General features: G+C 44.1%; 1 protein-coding gene across 1 annotated transcript in view; it reads left to right on the top strand.

The window, feature by feature from the left end:
• Nucleotides 1-22,942, top strand: part of LOC140396821 (GDNF family receptor alpha-2-like) — a 431,885-nt gene that overhangs the window by 220,936 nt on the left and 188,007 nt on the right. The window lies entirely within an intron of this gene.

Here is a 22,942-nt window from a genome sequence, read left to right on the forward strand (position 1 = left end):
AGTGTGTTCTGTGCAGTATAATTGGTGTTCAGTGTGTTCTGTGCAGTATAATTGGGGTTCAGTGGGGTCTGTGTAGTATAATTGGGGTTCAGTGAGTTCTGTGCAGTATAATTGGTGTTCAGTGTGTTCTGTGCAGTATAATTGGGGTTCAGCGTTTTCTGTGCAGTCTAATTGGGGTTCAGTGAGTTCTGTGCAGTATAATTGGTGTTCAGTGCGTTCTGTGCAGTGAAATTGGGGTTCACTGTGTTCACTGCCATATAATTGGGGTTCACTGTGTTCTGTGCATTATAATTGGGGATCAGTGTGTTCTGTGCAGTATAATTGGTGTTCACTGTGTTCTGTGCAGTATAATTGGGGTTCAGTGTGTTCTGTGCAGTATAATTGGGGTTCACTGTGTTATGTGCAGTATAATTGGGGTTCACTTTGTTATGTGCAGTATAATTGGGGTTCAGTATGTTTTGTGCAGTATAATTGGGGTTCAGTGTGTTCTGTGCAGTATAATTGGGGTTCAGTGTGTTCTTTGCAGTATAATTGGGGTTCACTGTGTTATGTGCAGTATAATTGGGGTTCACTGTGTTATGTGCACTATAATTGGGGTTCAGTATGATTTGTGCAGTATAATTGGGGGTCAGTGTGTTCTGTGCTGTATAATTGGGGTTCACTGTGTTCTGTGCAGTATAATTGGAGTTCAGTGTGTTCAGTACAGTATAATTGGGGTTCAGTGTGTTCTGTGCAGTATAATTGGGGTTCACCGTGTTCTGTGCAATATAATTGCGGTTCAGTGGGGTCTGTGCAGTATAATTGGGGTTCACTGTGTTCTGTGCAGTATAATTGGTGTTCACTGTGTTCTGTGCAGTATAATTGGGGTTCAGTGTGTTCAGTACAGTATAATTGGGGTGCAGTGTGTTCTGTGCAGTATAATTGGGGTTCACTGTGTTCTGTGCAGTATAATTGGGGTTCAGTGTGTTCTGTGCAGTATAATTGGGTTTCACTGTGTTCTGTGCAGTATAATTTGGGTTCAGTGCATTCTGTGCAGTGAAATTGGGGTTTAGTGTGTTCTGTGCAGTATAATTGGGGCTCAGTGTGTTCTGTGCAGTATAATTGGGGTTCACTGTGTTATGTGCAGTATAATTGGAGTTCAACGTGTTCTGTGCAGTGTAATTGGGGTTCACTGTGTTATGTGCAGTATAATTGGGGTTCAGTGTGTTCTGTGCAATACAATTGGTGTTCAGTGTATTGTGTGCAGTCTAATTGGGGTTCACTGTGTTCTTTGCAATATAATTGGGTTCACTGAGTTCTGTGCAGTATAATTGGGGTTCACGGTGCTCTGTGCAGTATAAGTGGGGTTCAGTGTGTTCTATGATGTGTAATTGTGGTTCAGTGTGTTCTGTGCAATATAGTTGGGGTTCAGTGTGTCCTGTGCAGTATAATTGGGTTCACTGAGTTCTGTGCAGTATAATTGGGGTGCAGTGTATTCTGTGCAGTATAATTGGGGTTCACTGTGTTCTTTGCAATATAATTGGGGTTCACTGTGTTCTGTGGAATGTAATTGGGGTTCAGTGTGTTCTGTGCAGTGTAACTGGGGTTCAGTGCGTTCTGTGCAGTGTAATTGGGGTTCAGTGTGTTCTGTGCAATATAATTGGGGTTCACTGTATTATGTGCAGTATAATTGGGATTCACTGTGTTCTGTGCAGTATAATTGGTGTTCACTGCATTCTGTGCAGTATTATTGGGGTTCACCGTGTTCTGTGCAGTATAATTAGGGTTCAGTGGGGTCTGTGCAGTATAATTGGGGTTCAGTGCATTCTGTGCAGTATAATTGGGGTTCAGTGCGTTCTGTGCAGTATAATTGGGGTTCACTGTGTTCTGTGCAGTATAATTGGAGTTCAGTGTGTTCAGTACAGTATAATTGGGGCTCAGTGTGTTCTGTGCAGTATAATTGGGGTTCACCGTGTTCTGTGCAATATAATTGCGGTTCAGTGGGGTCTGTGCAGTATAATTGGGGTTCACTGTGTTCTGTGCAGTATAATTGGGGTTCTGTGTGTTCTGTGCAGTATAATTTGGGTTCAGTGCATTCTGTGCAGTGAAATTGGGGTTTAGTGTGTTCTGTGCAGTATAATTGGGGTTCAGTGCATTCTGTGCAGTGAAATTGGGGTTCAGTGCATTCTGTGCAGTGAAATTAGGGTTCACTGTGTTCACTGCCATATAATTGGGGTTCACTGTGTTCTGTGCAGTATAATTGGGGATCAGTGTGTTCTGTGCAGTATAATTGGGGTTCAGTGGGGTCTGTGCAGTATAACGGGTTCACGGTGTCCTGTGCAGTATAATTAGGGTTCACTGTGTTCTGTGCAGTATAATTGGGGTTCAGTGTTTTATGTGCAGTATAATTGGGGTTCACTGAGTTCTGTGCAGTATAATTGGGGTTCAGTGTATTGTGTGCAGTCTAATTGGGGTTCACTGTGTTCTGTGCAATATAATTGGGGCTCAGTGTGTTCTGTGCAGTATAATTGGTGTTCAGTGTGTTCTGTGCAGTATAATTGGGGTTCAGTGGGGTCTGTGCAGTGTAAATGGGGTTCAGTGAATTCTGTGCAGTATAATTGGTGTTCAGTGTGTTCTGTGCAGTGAAATTGGGGTTCACTGTGTTCACTGCCATATAATTGGGGTTCACTGTGTTCTGTGCAGTATAATTGGGGATCAGTGTGTTCTGTGCAGTATAATTGGGGTTCACTGTGTTCTGTGCAGTATAATTGGGGTTCTGTGTGTTCTCTGCTGTATAATTGGGGTTCAGTGTGTTCTGTGCAGTATAATTGGTGTTCAGTATGTTTTGTGCAGTATAATTGTGGTTCAGTGTGTTCTGTGCAGTATAATTGGGGTTCAGTGTGTTCTGTGCAGTATAATTGGGGTTCACTGTGTTATGTGCAGTATAATTGGGGTTCACTGTGTTATGTGCACTATAATTGGGGTTCAGTATGTTTTGTGCAGTATAATTGGGGGTCAGTGTGTTCTGTGCTGTATAATTGGGGTTCACTGTGTTCTGTGCAGTATAATTGGAGTTCCATGTGTTAAGTACAGTATAATTGGGGTTCAGTGTATTGTGTGCAGTCTAATTGGGGTTCACTGTGTTCTGTGCAATATAATTGGGGCTCAGTGGGGTCTGTGCAGTATAATTGGGGTTCACCGTGTTCTGTGCAGTATAATTGGGGTTCACTGTGTTCTGTGCAGTATAATTGGGGTTCAGTGTGTTCTGTGCTGTATAATTTGGGTTCAGTGCATTCTGTGCAGTGAAGTTGGGGTTTAGTGTGTTCTGTGCAGTATAATTGGGGCTCAGTGTGTTCTGTGCAATATAATTGTGGTTCACTGTGTTCTGTGCAGTATAATTGGGGTTCACTGAGTTCTGTGCAGTATAATTGGGGTTCAGTGTATTGTGTGCAGTCTAATTGGGGTTCACTGTGTTCTGTGCAATATAATTGGGGCTCAGTGTGTTCTGTGCAGTATAATTGGTGTTCAGTGTGTTCTGTGCAGTGAAATTGGGGTTCACTGTGTTCACTGCCATATAATTGGGGTTCACTGTGTTCTGTGCAGTATAATTGGGGATCAGTGTGTTCTGTGCAGTATAATTGGGGTTCACTGTGTTCTGTGCAGTATAATTGGGGTTCTGTGTGTTCTCTGCTGTATAATTGGGGTTCACGGTGTTCTGTGCAGTAAAATTGGGGTTCTGTGTATTCTCTGCTGTTTAAATGGGGTTCAGTGTGTTCTGTGCAATAAAATTGTGGTTCACTGTGTTCTGTGCAGTATAATTGGGGTTCACTGAGTTCTGTGCAGTATAATTGGGGTTCAGTGTATTGTGTGCAGTCTAATTGGGGTTCACTGTGTTCTGTGCAATATAATTGGGGCTCAGTGTGTTCTGTGCAGTATAATTGGTGTTCAGTGTGTTCTGTGCAGTATAATTGGGGTTCAGTGGGGTCTGTGCAGTGTAAATGGGGTTCAGTGAATTCTGTGCAGTATAATTGGTGTTCAGTGTGTTCTGTGCAGTGAAATTGGGGTTCACTGTGTTCACTGCCATATAATTGGGGTTCACTGTGTTCTGTGCAGTATAATTGGGGATCAGTGTGTTCTGTGCAGTATAATTGGGGTTCACTGTGTTCTGTGCAGTATAATTGGGGTTCTGTGTGTTCTCTGCTGTATAATTGGGGTTCAGTGTGTTCTGTGCAGTATAATTGGTGTTCAGTATGTTTTGTGCAGTATAATTGTGGTTCAGTGTGTTCTGTGCAGTATAATTGGGGTTCAGTGTGTTCTGTGCAGTATAATTGGGGTTCACTGTGTTATGTGCAGTATAATTGGGGTTCACTGTGTTATGTGCACTATAATTGGGGTTCAGTATGTTTTGTGCAGTATAATTGGGGGTCAGTGTGTTCTGTGCTGTATAATTGGGGTTCACTGTGTTCTGTGCAGTATAATTGGAGTTCCATGTGTTAAGTACAGTATAATTGGGGTTCAGTGTATTGTGTGCAGTCTAATTGGGGTTCACTGTGTTCTGTGCAATATAATTGGGGCTCAGTGGGGTCTGTGCAGTATAATTGGGGTTCACCGTGTTCTGTGCAGTATAATTGGGGTTCACTGTGTTCTGTGCAGTATAATTGGGGTTCAGTGTGTTCTGTGCTGTATAATTTGGGTTCAGTGCATTCTGTGCAGTGAAGTTGGGGTTTAGTGTGTTCTGTGCAGTATAATTGGGGCTCAGTGTGTTCTGTGCAATATAATTGTGGTTCACTGTGTTCTGTGCAGTATAATTGGGGTTCACTGAGTTCTGTGCAGTATAATTGGGGTTCAGTGTATTGTGTGCAGTCTAATTGGGGTTCACTGTGTTCTGTGCAATATAATTGGGGCTCAGTGTGTTCTGTGCAGTATAATTGGTGTTCAGTGTGTTCTGTGCAGTGAAATTGGGGTTCACTGTGTTCACTGCCATATAATTGGGGTTCACTGTGTTCTGTGCAGTATAATTGGGGATCAGTGTGTTCTGTGCAGTATAATTGGGGTTCACTGTGTTCTGTGCAGTATAATTGGGGTTCTGTGTGTTCTCTGCTGTATAATTGGGGTTCAGTGTGTTCTGTGCAGTATAATTGGGGTTCAGTGTGTTTTGTGCAGTATAATTGTGGTTCACTGTGTTCTGTGCAGTATAATTGGGGTTCAGTGTGTTCTGTGCAGTATAATTGGGGTTCAGTGTATTGTGTGCAGTCTAATTGGGGTTCACTGTGTTATGTGCAGTATAATTGGGGTTCAGTATGTTTTGTGCAGCATAATTGGGGATCAGTGTGTTCTGTGCAGTATAATTGGGGTTCAGTGTGTTCTGTGCAGTATACTTGGGGAACACTGTGTTATGTGCAGTGTAATTGGGGTTGACTGTGTTATGTGCAGTATAATTGGGGTTCAGTGTGTTCTGTGCAGTATAATTGGGGTTCAGTGTATTGTGTGCAGTCTAATTGGGGTTCACTGTGTTCTTTGCAATATAATTGGGTTCACTGTGTCCTGTGCAGTATAATTGGGTTCACTGAGTTCTGTGCAGTATAATTGGGGTGCAGTGTATTCTGTGCAGTATAATTGGGGTTCACTGTGTTCTTTGCAGTATAATTGGGGTTCACTGTGTTCTGTGCAATGTAATTGGGGTTCAGTGTGTTCTGTGCAGTGTAATTGGGGTTCAGTGTGTTCTGTGCAATATAATTAGGGTTCAGTGGGCTCTGTGCAGTATAATTGGGGTTCAGTGCATTCTGTGCAGTATAATTGGTGTTCAGTGTGTTCTGTGCAGTATAATTGGGGTTCAGTGGGGTCTGTGCTGTATAATTGGGGTTCACTGTGTTCTGTGCTGTATAATTGGGGTTCAGTGTGTTCTGTGCAGTATAATTTGTGTTCAGTGCATTCTGTGCAGTGAAATTGGGGTTTAGTGTGTTCTGTGCAGTATAATTGGGGTTCAGTGCATTCTGTGCAGTGAAATTGGGGTTCAGTGCATTCTGTGCAGTGAATTTGGGGTTCACTGTGTTCACTGCCATATAATTGGGTTTCAATGTGTTCTGTGCAGTATACTTGGGGTTCAGTGTGTTTTGTGCAGTTTAATTGGGGTTCAGTGTGTTCTGTGCAGTGCAATTGGAGTTCACTGTGTTCTATGCAGTATAATTGGGGTTCACTGAGATCTGTGCAGTATAATTGGGGTTCAGTGTGTTCTGTGCAGTATAATTGGTGTTCAGTGTGTTCTGTGCAGTATAATTGGGGTTCAGTGGGGTCTGTGCAGTATAAATGGGGTTCAGTGAATTCTGTGCAGTATAATTGGTGTTCAGTGTGTTCTGTGCAGTGAAATTGGGGTTCACTGTGTTCACTGCCATATAATTGGGGTTCACTGTGTTCTGTGCAGTATAATTGGGGATCAGTGTGTTCTGTGCAGTATAATTGGGGTTCACTGTGTTCTGTGCAGTATAATTGGGGTTCACTGAGTTCTGTGCAGTATAATTGGGGTTCAGTGTATTGTGTGCATTCTAATTGGGGTTCACTGTGTTCTGTGCAATATAATTGGGGCTCAGTGTGTTCTGTGCAGTATAATTGGTGTTCAGTGTGTTCTGTGCAGTATAATTGGGGTTCAGTGGGGTCTGTGCAGTATAATTGGGGTTCAGTGAGTTCTGTGCAGTCTAATTGGAGTTCAGTAAGTTCTGTGCAGTATAATTGGGGTTCAGTGCGTTCTGTGCAGTGAAATTGGGGTTCACTGTGTTCACTGCCATATAATTGGGGTTCACTGTGTTCTGTGCAGTATAATTGGGGATCAGTGTGTTCTGTGCAGTATAATTGGGGTTCACTGTGTTCTGTGCAGTATAATTGGGGTTCTGTGTGTTCTCTGCTGTATAATTGGGGTTCAGTGTGTTCTGTGCAGTATAATTGGGGTTCACTGTGTTATGTGCAGTATAATTGGTGTTCACTGTGTTCTGTGCAGTATAATTGGGGTTCAGTGTGTTCTGTGCAGTATAATTGGGGTTCACTGTGTTATGTGCAGTATAATTGGGATTCACTGTGTTATGTGCAGCATAATTGGGGTTCAGTATGTTTTGTGCAGTATAATTGTGGTTCAGTGTGTTCTGTGCAGTATAATTGGTGTTCACTGTGTTCTGTGCAGTATAATTGGGGATCAGTGTGTTCTGTGCAGTATAATTGGGGTTGTGTGTGTTCTCTGCTGAATAATTGGGGTTCAGTGTGTTCTGTGCAGTGCAATTGGAGTTCACAGTGTTATGTGCAGTATAATTGGGGTTCAGAGTGTTTTGTGCAGTATAATTGGGGTTCACTGTGTTCTGTGCAGTATAATTGGTGTTCAGTGTGTTCTGTGCAGTATAATTGGGGTTCAGTGTTTTCTGTGCAGGATAATTGGTGTTCAGTGTGTTCTGTGCAGTTCAATTGGGGTTTAGTGTGTTCTGTGCTGTATAGTTGGAGTTCAGTGAGTTCTGTGCAGTATAATTGGTGTTCAGTGTGTTCTGTGCACTATAATTGGGGTTCAGTGTTTTCTTTGCAGTCTAATTGGGGTTCACTGTGTTCTGTGCAGTATAATTGGGGTTTAGTGTATTGTGTGCAGTCTAGAACATAGAACATAGAACATAGAAAATACAGCACAGAACAGGCCCTTCAGCCCACGATGTTGTGCCGAACCTTTGTCCTAGATTAATCATAGATTATCATTGAATTTACAGTGCAGAAGGAGGCCATTCGGCCCTTTGAGTCTGCACCGGCTCTTGGAAAGAGCACCCTACCCAAATTCAACACCTTCACCCAACACCAAGGGCAATTTGGACATTAAGGGCAATTTATCATTGGCCAATTCACCTAACCCGCACATCTTTGGATTGTGGGAGGAAACCGGAGCACCCGGAGGAAACCCACTCAGACACGGGGAGGACGTGCAGACTCCGCACAGTCAGTGACCCAAGCCGGAATCGAACCTGGGACCCTGGAGCTGTGAAGCAATTGTGCTATCCACAATGCTACCGTGCTGCCCTTGAGAACAAATAAATCTACACTATATCATTTAACCGTAATCCATGTACCTATCCAATAGCTGCTTGAAGGTCCCTAATGTTTCCGACTCAACTACTTCCACAGGCAGTGCATTCCATGCCCCCACTACTCTCTGGGTAAAGAACCTACCTCTGATATCCCTCCTATATCTTCCACCTTTCACCTTAAATTTATGTCCCCTTGTAATGGTTTGTTCCACCCGGGGAAAAAGTCTCTGACTGTCTACTCTATCTATTCCCCTGATCATCTTATAAACCTCTATCAAGTCGCCCCTCATCCTTCTCCGTTCTAATGAGAAAAGGCCTAGCACCCTCAACCTTTCCTCGTAAGACCTACTCTCCATTCCAGGCAACATCCTGGTAAATCTTCTTTGCACCTTTTCCAAAGCTTCCACATCCTTCCTAAAATGAGGCGACCAGAACTGTACACAGGACTCCAAATGTGGCCTTACCAAAGTTTTGTACAGCTGCATCATCACCTCACGGCTCTTAAATTCAATCCCTCTGTTAATGAACGCGAGCACACCATAGGCCTTCTTCACAGCTCTATCCACTTGAGTGGCAACTTTCAAAGATGTATGAACATAGACCCCAAGATCTCTCTGCTCTTCCACATTGCCAAGAACTCTACCGTTAACCCTGTATTCCGCATTCACATTTGTCCTTCCAAAATGGACAACCTCACACTTTTCAGGGTTAAACTCCATCTGCCACTTCTCAGCCCAGCTCTGCATCCTATCTATGTCTCTTTGCAGCCGACAACAGCCCTCCTTACTACCCACAACTCCACCAATCTTCGTATCGTCTGCAAATTTACTGACCCACCCTTCAACTCCCTCATCCAAGTCATTAATGAAAATCACAAACAGCAGAGGACCCAGAACTGATCCCTGCGGTACGCCACTGGTAACTGGGATCCAGGCTGAATATTTGCCATCCACCACCACTCTCTGACTTCTATCGGTTAGCCAGTTCGTTATCCAACTGGCCAAATTTCCCACTATCCCATGCCTCCTTACTTTCTGCATAAGCCTACCATGGGGAACTTTATCAAATGCCTTACTAAAATCCATGTACACTACATCCACTGCTTTACCTTCATCCACATGCTTGGTCACCTCCTCAAAGAATTCAATAAGATTTGTAAGGCAAGACCTACCCCTCACAAATCCGTGCTGACTATCCCTAATCAAGCAGTGTCTTTCCAGATGCTCAGAAATCCTATCCTTCAGTACCCTTTCCATTACTTTGCCTACCACCGAAGTAAGACTAACTAGCCTGTAATTCCCAGGGTTATCCCTAGTCCCTTTTTTGAACAGGGGCACGACATTCGCCACTCTCCAATCCCCTGGTACCACCCCTGTTGACAGTGAGGACGAAAAGATCATTGCCAACGGCTCTGCAATTTCATCTCTTGCTTCCCATAGAATCCTTGGATATATCCCGTCAGGCCCGGGGGACTTGTCTATCCTCAAGTTTTTCAAAATGCCCAACACATCTTCCTTCCTAACAAGTATTTCCTCGAGCTTACCAATCTGTTTCACACTGTCCTCTCCAACAATATCGCCCCTCTCATTTGTAAATACAGAAGAAAAGTACTCGTTCAAGACCTCACCTATCTCTTCAGACTCAATACACAATCTCCCGCTACTGTCCTTGATCGGACCTACCCTCGCTCTAGTCATTCTCATATTTCTCACATATGTGTAAAAGGCCTTGGGGTTTTCCTTGATCCTACCCGCCAAAGATTGTTCATGCCCTCTCTTAGCTCTCCTAATCCCTTTCTTCAGTTCCCTCCTGGCTATCTTGTATCCCTCCAATGCCCTGTCTGAACCTTGTTTCCTCAGCCTTACATAAGTCACCTTTTTCCTCTTAACAAGACATTCAACCTCTCTTGTCAACCATGGTTCCCTTACTCGACCATCTCTTCCCTGCCTGACAGGGACATACATATCAAGGACACGTAGCACCTGTTCCTTGAACAAGTTCCACATTTCACTTGTGTCCTTCCCTGCCAGCCTATGTTCCCAACTTACGCACTTCAATTCTTGTCTGACAACATCGTATTTACCCTTCCCCCAATTGTAAACCTTGCCCTGTTGCACGTACCTATCCCTCTCCATTACTAAAGTGAAATAAGTCTAATTGGGGTTCACTGTGTTCTGTGCAATATAATTGGGGCTCAGCGTGTTCTGTGCAGTATAATTGGTGTTCAGTGTGTTCTGTGCAGTATAATTGGGGTTCAGTGGGGTCTGTGCAGTATAATTGGGGTTCAGTGAATTCTGTGCAGTATAATTGGTGTTCAGTGTGTTCTGTGCAGGATAATTGGGGTTCAGCGTTTTCTGTGTAGTCTAATTGGGGTTCAGTGAGTTCTGTGCAGTTTAATTGGTGTTCAGCGCGTTCTGTGCAGTGAAATTGGGGTTCACTGTGTTCACTGCCATATAATTGGGGTTCACTGTGTTCTGTGCAGTATAATTGGGGATCAGTGTGTTCTGTGCAGTATAATTGGGGTTCACTGTGTTCTGTGCAGTATAATTGGGGTTCTGTGTGTTCTCTGCTGTATAATTGGGGTTCAGTGTGTTCTGTGCAGTATAATTGGGGTTCACTGTGTTATGTGCAGTATAATTGGTGTTCACTGTGTTCTGTGCAGTATAATTGGGGTTCAGTGTGTTCTGTGCAGTATAATTGGGGTTCACTGTGTTATGTGCAGTATAATTGGGGTTCACTGTGTTATGTGCAGTATAATTGGGGTTCAGTATGTTTTGTGCAGTATAATTGTGGTTGTGTGTTCTGTGCAGTATAATTGGGGTTCAGTGTGTTCTGTGCAGTATAATTGGGGTTCACTGTGTTATGTGCAGTATAATTGGGGTTCAGTATGTTTTGTGCAGTATAATTGGGGGTCAGTGTGTTCTGTGCAGTATAATTGGGGTTCAGTGTGTTCTGTGCAGTATAATTGGGGTACACTGTGTTATGTGCAGTATAATTGGGGTTGTCTGTGTTATGTGCAGTATCATTGGGGTTCAGTGTGTTCTGTGCAGTATAATTGGGGTTCACTGTGTTATGTGCAATATAATTGGGGTTCACGGTGCTCTGTGCAGTATAAGTGGGGTTCAGTGTGTTCTATGCTGTGTAATTGTGGTTCAGTGTGTTCTGTGCAATATAGTTGGGGTTCACTGTGTCCTGTGCAGTATAATTGGGTTCACTGAGTTCTGTGCAGTATAATTGGGGTGCAGTGTATTCTGTGCAGTATAATTGGGGTTCAGGGTGTTCTTTGCAATATAATTGGGGTTCACTGTGTTCTGTGCAATGTAATTGGGGTTCAGTGTGTTCTGTGCAGTGTAATTGGGGTTCAGTGCGTTCTGTGCAGTGTAATTGGGGTTCAGTGTGTTCTCATAGAATTTACAGTGCAGAAGGAGGCCATTCGGCCCATCGAGTCTGCACCAGCTCTTGGAAAGAGCACCCCACCCAAGGTCAACACCTCCACCCTATCCCCATAACCCAGTAACCCCACCCAACACGAAGGGCAATTTTGGACACTAAGGGCAATTTATCATGGCCAATCCACCTAACCTGCACATCTTTGGACTGTGGGAGGAAACCGGAGCACCCGGAGGAAACCCACGCACACACTGGGAGGATGTGCAAACTCCGCACAGACAGTGACCCAAGCCGGAATCGAACCTGGGACCCTGGAGCTGTGAAGCAATTGTGCTAACCACTATGCTACCGTGCTGCCCCAATATAATTCACTGCATTCTGTGCAGTATAATTGGGGTTCACCGTGTTCTGTGCAGTATAATTAGGGTTCAGTGGGGTGTGTGCAGTATAATTGGGGTTCAGTGCATTCTGTGCAGTATAATTGGGGTTCAGTGTGTTCTGTGCAGTATAATTGGGGTTCAGTGGGGTCTGTGCAGTATAATTGGGGTTCACTGTGTTCTGTGCAGTATAATTGGGGTTCAGTGTGTTCTGTGCAATATAATTGGGGTTCAGTGTGTTCTGTGCAGTATAATTTGTGTTCAGTGCATTCTGTGCAGTGAAATTGGGGTTTAGTGTGTTCTGTGCAGTATAATTGGGGTTCAGTGCATTCTGTGCAGTGAAATTAGGATTCAGTGCATTCTGTGCAGTGAAATTGGGGTTCACTGTGTTCACTGCCATATAATTGGGTTTCACTGTGTTCTGTGCAGTATACTTGGGGTTCAGTGTTTTATGTGCAGTATAATTGGGGTTCAGTGTTTTATGTGCAGTATAATTGGGGTTCAGTGTTTTATGTGCAGTATAATTGGGGTTCACGGTGTTCTGTGCAGTATAATTGGGGTTCACTGTGTTATGTGCAGTATAATTGAGGTTCAGTGTGTTCTGTGCAGTGCAATTGGAGTTCACTGTGTTCTGTGCAGTATAATTGGCGTTCACTGAGATCTGTGCAGTATAATTGGGGTTCAGTGTGTTCTGTGCAGTATAATTGGGGTTCAGTGTGTTCTGTGCAATATAATTGTGGTTCACTGTGTTCTGTGCAGTATAATTGGGGTTCACTGAGTTCTGTGCAGTATAATTGGGGTTCAGTGTATTGTGTGCAGTCAAATTGGGGTTCACTGTGTTCTGTGCAATATAATTGGGGCTCAGTGTGTTCTGTGCAGTATAATTGGTGTTCAGTGTGTTCTGTGCAGTATAATTGGGGTTCAGTGGGGTCTGTGCAGTATAATTGGGGTTCAGTGAATTCTGTGCAGTATAATTGGTGTTCAGCGTGTTCTGTGCAGGATAATTGGGGTTCAGCGTTTTCTGTGTAGTCTAATTGGGGTTCAGTGAGTTCTGTGCAGTATAATTGGTGTTCAGCGCGTTCTGTGCAGTGAAATTGGGGTTCACTGTGTTCACTGCCATATAATTGGGGTTCACTGTGTTCTGTGCAGTATAATTGGGGATCAGTGTGTTCTGTGCAGTATAATTGGGGTTCAGTGTGTTCTGTGCAGTATAATTGCGGTTCTGTGTGTTCTCTGCTGTATAATTGGGGTTCAGTGTGTTCTGTGCAGTATAATTGGGGTTCACTGTGTTATGTGCAGTATAATTGGTGTTCACTGTGTTCTGTGCAGTATAATTGGGGTTCAGTGTGTTCTGTGCAGTATAATTGGGGTTCACTGTGTTATGTGCAGTATAATTGGGGTTCACTGTGTTATGTGCAGTATAATTGGGGTTCAGTATGTTTTGTGCAGTATAATTGGGGGTCAGTGTGTTCTGTGCAGTATAATTGGGGTTCAGTGTGTTCTGTGCAGTATAATTGGGGTACACTGTGTTATGTGCAGTATAATTGGGGTTGTCTGTGTTATGTGCAGTATGATTGGGGTTCAGTGTGTTCTGTGCAGTATAATTGGGGTTCACTGTGTTATGTGCAATATAATTGGGGTTCACGGTGCTCTGTGCAGTATAAGTGGGGTTCAGTGTGTTCTATGCTGTGTAATTGTGGTTCAGTGTGTTCTGTGCAATATAGTTGGGGTTCACTGTGTCCTGTGCAGTATAATTGGAGTTCAGGGTGTTCAGTACAGTATAATTGGGGTTCAGGGTGTTCTGTGCAGTATAATTGGGGTTCACCGTGTTCTGTCCAATATAATTGCGGTTCAGTGGGGTCTGTGCATTATAATTGGGGTTCAGTGTGTTCTGTGCAGTATAATTGGGGTTCAGTGTGTTCTGTGGAGTATAATTGGGGTTCAGTGTGTTCTGTGCAGTATAATTGGGGTTCAGTGTGTTCTGTGGAGTATAATTGGGTATCACTGTGTTCTGTGCAGTATAATTTGGGTTCAGTGCATTCTGTGCAGTGAAATTGGGGTTTAGTGTGTTCTGTGCAGTATAATTGGGGTTCAGTGCATTCTGTGCAGTTAAATTGGGGTTCAGTGCATTCTGTGCAGTGAAATTGGGGTTCACTGTGTTCACTGCCATATAATTGGGTTTCACTGTGTTCTGTGCAGTATACTTGGGGTTCAGTGTGTTTTGTGCAGTTTAATTGGGGTTCAGTGGGGTCTGTGCAGTATAACTGGGGTTCACGGTGTCCTCTGCAGTATAATTAGGGTTCACTGTGATCTGTGCAGTTCAATTGGGGTTCAGTGTTTTATGTGCAGTATAATTGGGGTTCAGTGTTTTATGTGCAGTATAATTTGGGTTCACGGTGTTCTGTGCAGTATAATTGGGGTTCACTGTGTTATGTGCAGTATAATTGAGGTTCAGTGTGTTCTGTGCAGTGCAATTGGAGTTCACTGTGTTCTGTGCAGTATAATTGGTGTTCAGTGTGTTCTGTGCAGTATAATTGAGGTTCAGTGTGTTCTGTGCAATATGATTGTGGTTCACTATGTTCTGTGCAGTATAATTGGGGTTCACTGAGTTTTGTGCAGTATAATTGGGGTTCAGTGTATTGTGTGCAGTCTAATTGGGGTTCACTGTGTTCTGTGCAATATAATTGGGGTTCAGTGTGTTCTGTGATGTATAATTGGTGTTCAGTGTGTTCTGTGCAGTATAATTGGGGTTCAGTGTGGTCTGTGCAGTATAATTGGGGTTCAGTGAGTTCTGTGCAGTCTAATTGGGGTTTAGTGAGTTCTTTGAAGTATAATTGGGCTTCAGTGCGTTCTGTGCAGTGAAATTGGGGTTCACTGTGTTCACTGTGTTCTGTGCAGTATAATTGGGGTTCAGTGTTTTATGTGCAGTATAATTGGGTTCACTGAGTTCTGTGCAGTATAATTGGGGTGCAGTGTATTCTGTGCAGTATAATTGGGGTTCAGGGTGTTCTTTGCAAAATAATTGGGGTTCACTGTGTTCTGTGCAATGTAATTGGGGTTCAGTGTGTTCTGTGCAGTGTAATTGGGGTTCAGTGCGTTCTGTGCAGTGTAATTGGGGTTCAGTGTGTTCTGTGCAATATAATTGGGGCTCACTGTGTTATGTGCAGTATAATTGGGATTCACTGCGTTCTGTGCAGTATAATTGGGGTTCACTGCATTCTGTGCAGTATAATTGGGGTTCACCGTGTTCTGTGCAGTATAATTAGGGTTCAGTGGGGTCTGTGCAGTATAATTGGGGTTCAGTGCATTCTGTGCAGTATAATTGGGGTTCAGTGTGTTCTGTGCAGTATAATTGGGGTTCAGTGGGGTCTGTGCAGTATAATTGGGGTTCACTGTGTTCTGTGCAGTATAATTGGGGTTCAGTGTGTTCTGTGCAATATAATTGGGGTTCAGTGTGTTCTGTGCAGTGAAATTAGGATTCAGTGCATTCTGTGCAGTGAAATTGGGGTTCACTGTGTTCACTGCCATATAATTGGGTTTCACTGTGTTCTGTGCAGTATACTTGGGGTTCAGTGTGTTCTCTGCTGTATAATTGGGGTTCAGTGTGTTCTGTGCAGTCTAATTGTGATTCACTGTGTTATGTGCAGTATAATTGGTGTTCACTGTGTTCTGTGCAGTATAATTGGGGTTCAGTGTGTTCTGTGCAGGATAATTGGGGTTCACTGTGTTATGTGCAGTATAATTGGGATTCACTGTGTTATGTGCAGCATAATTGGGGTTCAGTACGTTTTGTGCAGCATAATTGTGGTTCAGTGTGTTCTGTGCAGTATAATTGGGGTTCAGTGTGTTCTGTGCAGTATAATTGGGGTTCACTGTGTTATGTGCAGTATAATTGGGGTTCACTGTGTTATGTGCAGTATAAGTGGTGTTTAGTATGTTTTGTGCAGCATAATTGGGGTTCAGTGTTTTCTGTGCATAGTAATTGGGGTTCAGTGTGGTCTGTGCAGTATAATTGGGGTTCAGTGGGGTCTGTGCAGTATAATTGGGGTTCTGTGTATTCTCATAGATTTCATAGAATTTACAGTGCAGAAGGAGGCCATTCAGCCCATCGAGTCTGCACCAGACCTTGGAAAGAGCACCCTACCCAAGGGCAACACCTCCACCCTATCCCCGTAACCCCACCCAACACTAAGGGCAATTTTGGCACTAAGCGCAATTTATCATGGCCAATCCACCTAACCTGCACATCTTTGGACTGTGGAGGGAAACCGGAGCACCCGGAGGAAACCCACGCACACACGGGGAGGATGTGCAGACTCCGCACAGACAGTGACCCAGCGTGGAATCGAACCTGGGACCCTGGAGCTGTGAAGCAACTGTGCTTTCCACTGTGCTGCCGTGCTGCCCCAAGGAGCTTCCCACCTTTGTGCTCGGTATGACTCCAGACAGTAGGGTGTACCCAACCGCCATTTCAAGTCAATATTATGAGCGATGAGCTGCGCCAGTTCCTGCTCAACAGGGGCATTGTCTCGAGCAGGACGACCAGCTACAACCCCAGGGGAAACAGGCAGGTGGAGCGGGAGAATGGGACGGTCTGGAGGGCCGTCCAGCTGGCTCTATGGTCCAGAAATCTCTCGGCCTCCTGCTAGCAGGAGGTCCTCCCTGACGCACTCCACTCCATTCGGTCGCTCCTGTGCATCGCGACAACGAAACCCCCCCATGAACGTCTCTTTGCCTTCCCCAGGATGTCCACCTCTGAGATTTCGCTCCCGACATGGCTGGCAGCTCCAGGGCCCGTTCTCCTCCGTAGACACGTGCGACTGCACAAGGCGGACCCGTTGGTTGAGAGGGTACAGCTACTCCACGTCAACCTGCAGTACGCTTATGTAGCGTACCCCGACGGCCGCCAAGACACTGTCTCCCTCAGAGACCTGGCACCAGCTGGGTCCCCACACAGCCCCCCCCCCCCGCCCCCGCCACCCTCCCTTCCCTCGCCGCACCCCACCACAGCCCCCGCCCCAGGACAATTCTGTGCAGTATAATTGGGGTTCAGTGCGTTCTGTGCAGTGAAATTGGGGTTCACTGCCATATAATTGGGGTTGACTGTGTTCTGTGCAGTTCAATTGGGGTTCAGTGTGTTCTGTGCAGTAAATTGGGGTTCAATGTGTTCACTGCCATATAATTGGGGTTCACTGTGTTCTGTGCAGTATAATTGGGGTTCAGTGCGTTCTGTGCAGTGAAATTGGGGTTTAATGTGTTCACTGCCATATAATTGGGGTTCACTGTGTTCTGTGCAGTTTAATTTGGGTTGACTGTGTTCTGTGCAGTATAATAGGGGTTCAGTGTGTTCTGTGCAATATAATTGGGATTCAATGTGTTATGTGCAGTCTAATTGGGGTTCAGTGTGTTCTGTGCAGTATAATTGAGATTCAGTGTGTTCTGTGCAATATAATTCGGGTTCAGTGTGTTCTGTGCAATATAATTGCGGTTCAGTGGGGTCTGTGCAGTATATTTGGGGTTCAGTGCGTTCTGTGCAGTATAATTGGGGTTCAGTGCGTTCTGTGCAATATAATTGGGGTTCAGTGTGTTCTGTGAAGTGTAATTGGGTTTCAGTGCGTTCTGTGTAGTATAATTGGGGTTCACTGTGTTCTGTGCAATGTAATTGGGGTTCACTGGGTTCTGTGCAGAATAATTGGGGTTCACTGTGTTCTGTGCAGTATAATTGGGGTTCAGTGCATTCTGTGCAGTATAATTGGGGTTCACTATGTTCTGTGCCGTATAATTGGGGTTCACTGTGTTCTGTGCAGTATAATTGGGGTTCAGTGCATTCTGTGCAGTATAATTAGGGTTCACTGTGTTCTGTGCCGTATAATTGGGGTTCACTGTGTTCTGTGCAGTATAATTGGGGTTCAGTGTGTTCAGTGCAGTACAATTGGGGTTCAGTGTGATCTGGGCAGTATAATTGGGGTTCACTGTGTTCTGTGCAGTATAGTTGGGGTTCACTGTGTTCTGTGCAATATAATTAGGATTCACGGTGTTCTGTGCAATATAATTGGGGTTCACTGTGTTCTGTGCAGTATAGTTGGGGTTCACTGTGTTCTGTGCAATATAATTAGGATTCACGGTGTTCTGTGCAATATAATTGGGGTTCGCTGTGTTCTCTGCTGTATAATTGGGATTCAGTGCATTCTGTGCCGTATAATTGGGGTTCACTGTGTTCTGTGAAGTATAATTGGGGTTCAGTTTGTTCTGTGCATTATAATTGGGGTTCAGTGTGTGCTGTGCAGTATAATTGGGGTTCACTGTGTACTGTGCTGTATAATTGGGGTTGTGTGTGTTCTGTGCAGTATAATTGGGATTCACTGTGTTCTGTGCAGTGTAATTGGGATTCACTGTGTTCTGTGCAGTATAATTGGGGTTCAGTGTGTTCAGTGCAGTACAATTGGGATTCACGGTGTTCTGTGCAATATAATTGGTGTTCGCGGTGTTCTGTGCATTATAAGTGGGGTTCAGTGTGTTCTGTGCAACATGATTGGGGTTCACTGTGTTCTGTGCAATATAATTGGGGTTCAGTGCATTCTGTGCAGTATAATTGGGGTTCACGGTGTACTGTGCAATATAATTGGGGTTCACTTTGTTCTGCGCAATATAATTGGTGTTCACTGTGTTCTGTACAGTATAATTGGAGTTCAGTGTGTTCTGTGCAGTATAATTGGGGTTCACCGTGTTCTGTGCAATATAATTGCGGTTCAGTGGGGTATGTGCAGTATAATTGGGGTTCACTGTTTTGTGCAGTATAATTAGAGTTGTGTGTGTTCTGTGCAGTATAATTGGGGTTCAGTGTGTTCTGTGCAGTATAATTGGGGTTCAGTGTGTTCTGTGAGGTATAATTGGTGTTCAGTGCGTTCTGTGCAGTATAATTGGGGGTCAGTGTGTTCTGTGCAGTATAATTGGGGTTCACTGTGTTCTGTGCAGTATAAATGGGGTAAAGTGTGTTCTGTGCAGTTCAATTGGGGTCCAGTGTGTTCCATGCAGTATAATTGGTGTTCACTGTGTTCTGTGCAGTATAAATGGGGTTCAGTGTTTTATATGCAGTATAATTAGGGTTCACTGTGTTATGTGCATTATAATTGGGGTTCACTGAGTTCTGTGCAGGATAAATGGGGTTCAGTATGTTCTGTGCAGTATAATTGGGGTTCAGTGTTTTCTGTGCATTGGAATTGGGGTTTAGTGTGTTCTGTGCAGTCTAATATGGGTTCTGTGTGTTCTGTGCAGAATAATTGGTGTTCAGTGCGTTCTGTGCAGTGAAATTGGGGTTCACTGTGTTCACTGCCATATAATTTGTGTTCACTGTGTTCTGTGCAGTATAATTGCGGTTCACTGTGTTCTGTGCAGTATAATTGGGGTTGTGTGTTCTGTGCAGTATAATTGGGGTTCACGGTGTTCTGTGCAGTGTAATTGGGCTTCACTGTGTTCTGTGCAGTATAAGCGGGGTTCAGTGTGTTCTGGGCAGTATAATTGGGGTTCAGTGTGTTCTGTGCAGTATAATTGGGGTTCAGTGTGTTCTGTGCAGTGTAATTGGGCTTCACTGTGTTCTGTGCAGTATAAGCGTGGTTCACTGTGTTCTGTGCAGTATAATTTGGGTTCAGTGTGTTCTGTGCAGTATAATTGGGGTTCAGTGTGTTCTGTGCAGTATAATTGGGGTTCACTGTGTTCTGTGCAGTGTAATTGGGATACAGCGGGGTCTGTGCAGTATAATTGGGGTTCAGTGCATTCTGTGCAGTATAATTGGGTTTCAATGTGTTCTGTGCAGTATAATTGGGGTTCAGTGCATTCTCTGCAGCATAATTGGGGTTCAGTGTGTTCTGTGCAGTATAATTGGGGTTCAGTGTATTCTGTGCAGTATAATTGGGGTTCACTGTGTTCTGTGCAGTATAATTGGTGTCCAGTGTGTTCTGTGCAGTATAATTGGGGTTCAGTGTGTTCTGTGCAATATAATTGGGGTTCAGTGTGTTCTGTGCAGTATAATTGGGGTTCAGTGTGTTCTGTGCAGTATAATTGGCGTTCAGTGCATTCTGCGCAGTATAATTGGGGTTCAATGTGTTCTGTGCAATATAATTGGGGTTTAGTGTGTTCTGTGCAGTATAATTGGGGTTCAGTATTTTCTGTGCATTGAAATTGGGGTTTAGTGTGTTCTGTGCATTATAGTTGGGGTTCAGTGCATTCTGTGCAGTGAAATTCGGGTTCAGTGTGTTCTGTGCAGTTCAATTGGGGTTCAGTGTGTTCAGTGCAGTCTAATTGGGGTTCTGTGTGTTCTGTGCAGTATAATTGGGGTTCAATGTGTTCTGCACAGTATAATTGGGGTTCAGTGTGTTTTGTGAAATATAATTGGGGTTCACTGTGTTCTGTGCAGTATAATCGGGGTTCAATGTGTTCTGTGCAGTGTAAGGAGGGGTCAGTGTGTTCTGGGCAGTATAATTGGGGTTCAGTGCGTTCTCTGCAGTATAATTGGGGTTCAGTGCGTTCTGTGCAGTGGAATTGGGGTTCAGTGCGATCCGTGCAATATAATTGGGGTTCAGTGTGTTCTGTGAAGTGTAATTGGTATTCACTGTGTTCTGTGCAATATAATTGGGGTTCAGTGTGTTCTGTGCAAGATAATTGGGTTCACTGTGTTCTGTGCAGTATAATTGGGGTTCACCGTGTTCTGTGCAGTATAAGTGGGGTTCAGTGTGTTCTGTGCAGTATAAATGGGGTAAAGTGTGTTCTGTGCAGTTCAATTGGGGTTCAGTGTGTTCTATGCAGTATAATTGGGGTTCAGTGTGTTCTGTACAGTATAATTGGGGTTCAGTGTTTTATGTGCAGTATAATTGGGGTTCACTGTGTTATGTGCATTATAATTGGGGTTCACTGAGTTCTGTGCAGGATAAATGGGGTTCAGTATGTTCTGTGCAGTATAATTGGGGTTCAGTGTTTTCTGTGCATTGGAATTGGGGTTTAGTGTGTTCTGTGCAGTCTAATCGGGGTTCTGTGTGTTCTGTGCAGTATAATTGGTGTTCAGTGCGTTCTGTGCAGTTAAATTGGGGTTCACTGTGTTCACTGCCATATAATTTGTGTTCACTGTGTTCTGTGCAGTATAATTGGGGTTCACTGTGTTCTGTGCAGTATAATTGGGGTTCAGTGTGTTCTGTGCAGTATAATTGCGGTTCACTGTGTTCTGTGCAGTATAATTGGGGTTGTGTGTTCTGTGCAGTATAATTGGGGATCACGGTGTTCTGTGCAGTGTAATTGGGCTTCACTGTGTTCTGTGCAGTATAAGCGGGGTTCAGTGTGTTCTGGGCAGTATAATTGGGGTTCAGTGTGTTCTGTGCAGTATAATTGGGGTTCAGTGTGTTCTGTGCAGTGTAATTGGGCTTCACTGTGTTCTGTGCAGTATAAGCGCGGTTCACTGTGTTCTGTGCAGTATAATTGGGGTTCAGTATGTTCTGTGCAGTATAATTGGGGTTCAGTGTGTTCTGTGCAGTATAATTGGGGTTCACTGTGTTCTGTGCAGTATAATTGTGGTTTTGTGTGTTCTCTGCAGTATAATTAGGGTTCAGTGTGTTCTGTTCAGTATAATTGGGGTTCACTGTGTTATGTGCAGTATAATTGGGGTTCACTGTGTTCTATGCAGTGTAATTGGAATCCAGCGGGGTCTGTGCAGTATAATTTGGGTTGTGTGTGTTCTGTGCAGTATAAGTGGGTTTCACGGTGTTCTGTGCAGTATAATTGGGGTTCAGTGCATTCTCTGCAGCATAATTGGGGTTCAGTGTGTTCTGTGCAGTATAATTGGGGTTCAGTGTATTCTGTGCAGTATAATTGGGGTTCACTGTGTTCTGTGCAGTATAATTGGTGTCCAGTGTGTTCTGTGCAGTATAATTGGGGTTCACTGTGTTCTGTGCAATATAATTGGGGTTCAGTGTGTTCTGTGCAGTATAATTGGGGTTCAGTGTTCTGTGCAGTTTAATTGGGGTTCAGAGTGTTCTGGGAAGTATAATTGGGGTTTAGTATTTTCTGTGCATTGTAATTGGGGTTTAGTGTGTACTGTGCAGTATAGTTGGGGTTCAGTGCATTCTGTGCAGTTCAATTGGGGTTCAGTGTGTTCTGTGCAGTCTAATTGGGGTTCTGTGTGTTCTGTGCAGTATAATTGGGGTTCAATGTGTTCTGCACAGTATAATTGGGGTTCAGTGTGTTCTGTGCAATATAATTGGGGTTCACTGTGTTCTGTGCAGTATAATCGGTGTTCACTGTGTTCTGTGCAGTGTAAGGAGGGGTCAGTGTGTTCTGGGCAGTATAATTGGGGTTCAGTGCGTTCTCTGCAGTATAATTGGGGTTCAGTGCGTTCTGTGCAGTGGAATTGGGGTTCAGTGCATTCTGTGCAGTATAATTGGGGTTCAGTGTGTTCTGTGCAGTGTAATTGGGCTTCACTGTGTTCTGTGCAGTATAAGTGCGGTTCACTGTGTTCTGTGCAGTATAATTGGGGTTCAGTGTGTTCTGTGCAGTATAATTGGGGTTCAGTGTGTTCTGTGCAGTATAATTGGGGTTCACTGTGTTCTGTGCAGTATAATTAGGGTTCAGTGCATTCTATGCAGAATAATTGGGGTTCAGTGTGTTCTGTGCAGTATAATTGGGGTTCAGTGTATTCTGTGCAGTATAATTGGGGTTCAGTGTGTTCTGTGCAGTATAATTGGTGTCCAGTGTGTTCTGTGCAGTATAATTGGGGTTCAGTGTGTTCTGTGCAATATAATTGGGGTTCAGCGAGTTCTGTGCAGTATAATTGGGGTTCAGTGTGTTCTGTGCAGTATAATTGGCGTTCAGTGCATTCTGCGCAGTATAATTGGGGTTCACTGTGTTCAGTGCAGTATAATTGGGGTTCACTGTGTTCTGTGCTGCATAATTTGGGTTCAGTGTGTTCTATGCAGTATAATTGCGGTTCACGGTGTCCTGTGCTGTATAATTGGGGTTCAGTGTTCTGTGCAGTTTAATTGGGGTTCAGAGTGTTCTGGGAAGTAGAATTGGGGTTCAGTATTTTCTGTGCATTGGAATTGGGGTTTAGTGTGTTCTGTGCAGTATAGTTGGGGTTCAGTGCATTCTGTGCAGTTCAATTGGGGT

This window comes from Scyliorhinus torazame, chromosome 20 (assembly GCF_047496885.1).
Source record: "Scyliorhinus torazame isolate Kashiwa2021f chromosome 20, sScyTor2.1, whole genome shotgun sequence".
NCBI lineage: Eukaryota > Metazoa > Chordata > Chondrichthyes > Carcharhiniformes > Scyliorhinidae > Scyliorhinus > Scyliorhinus torazame.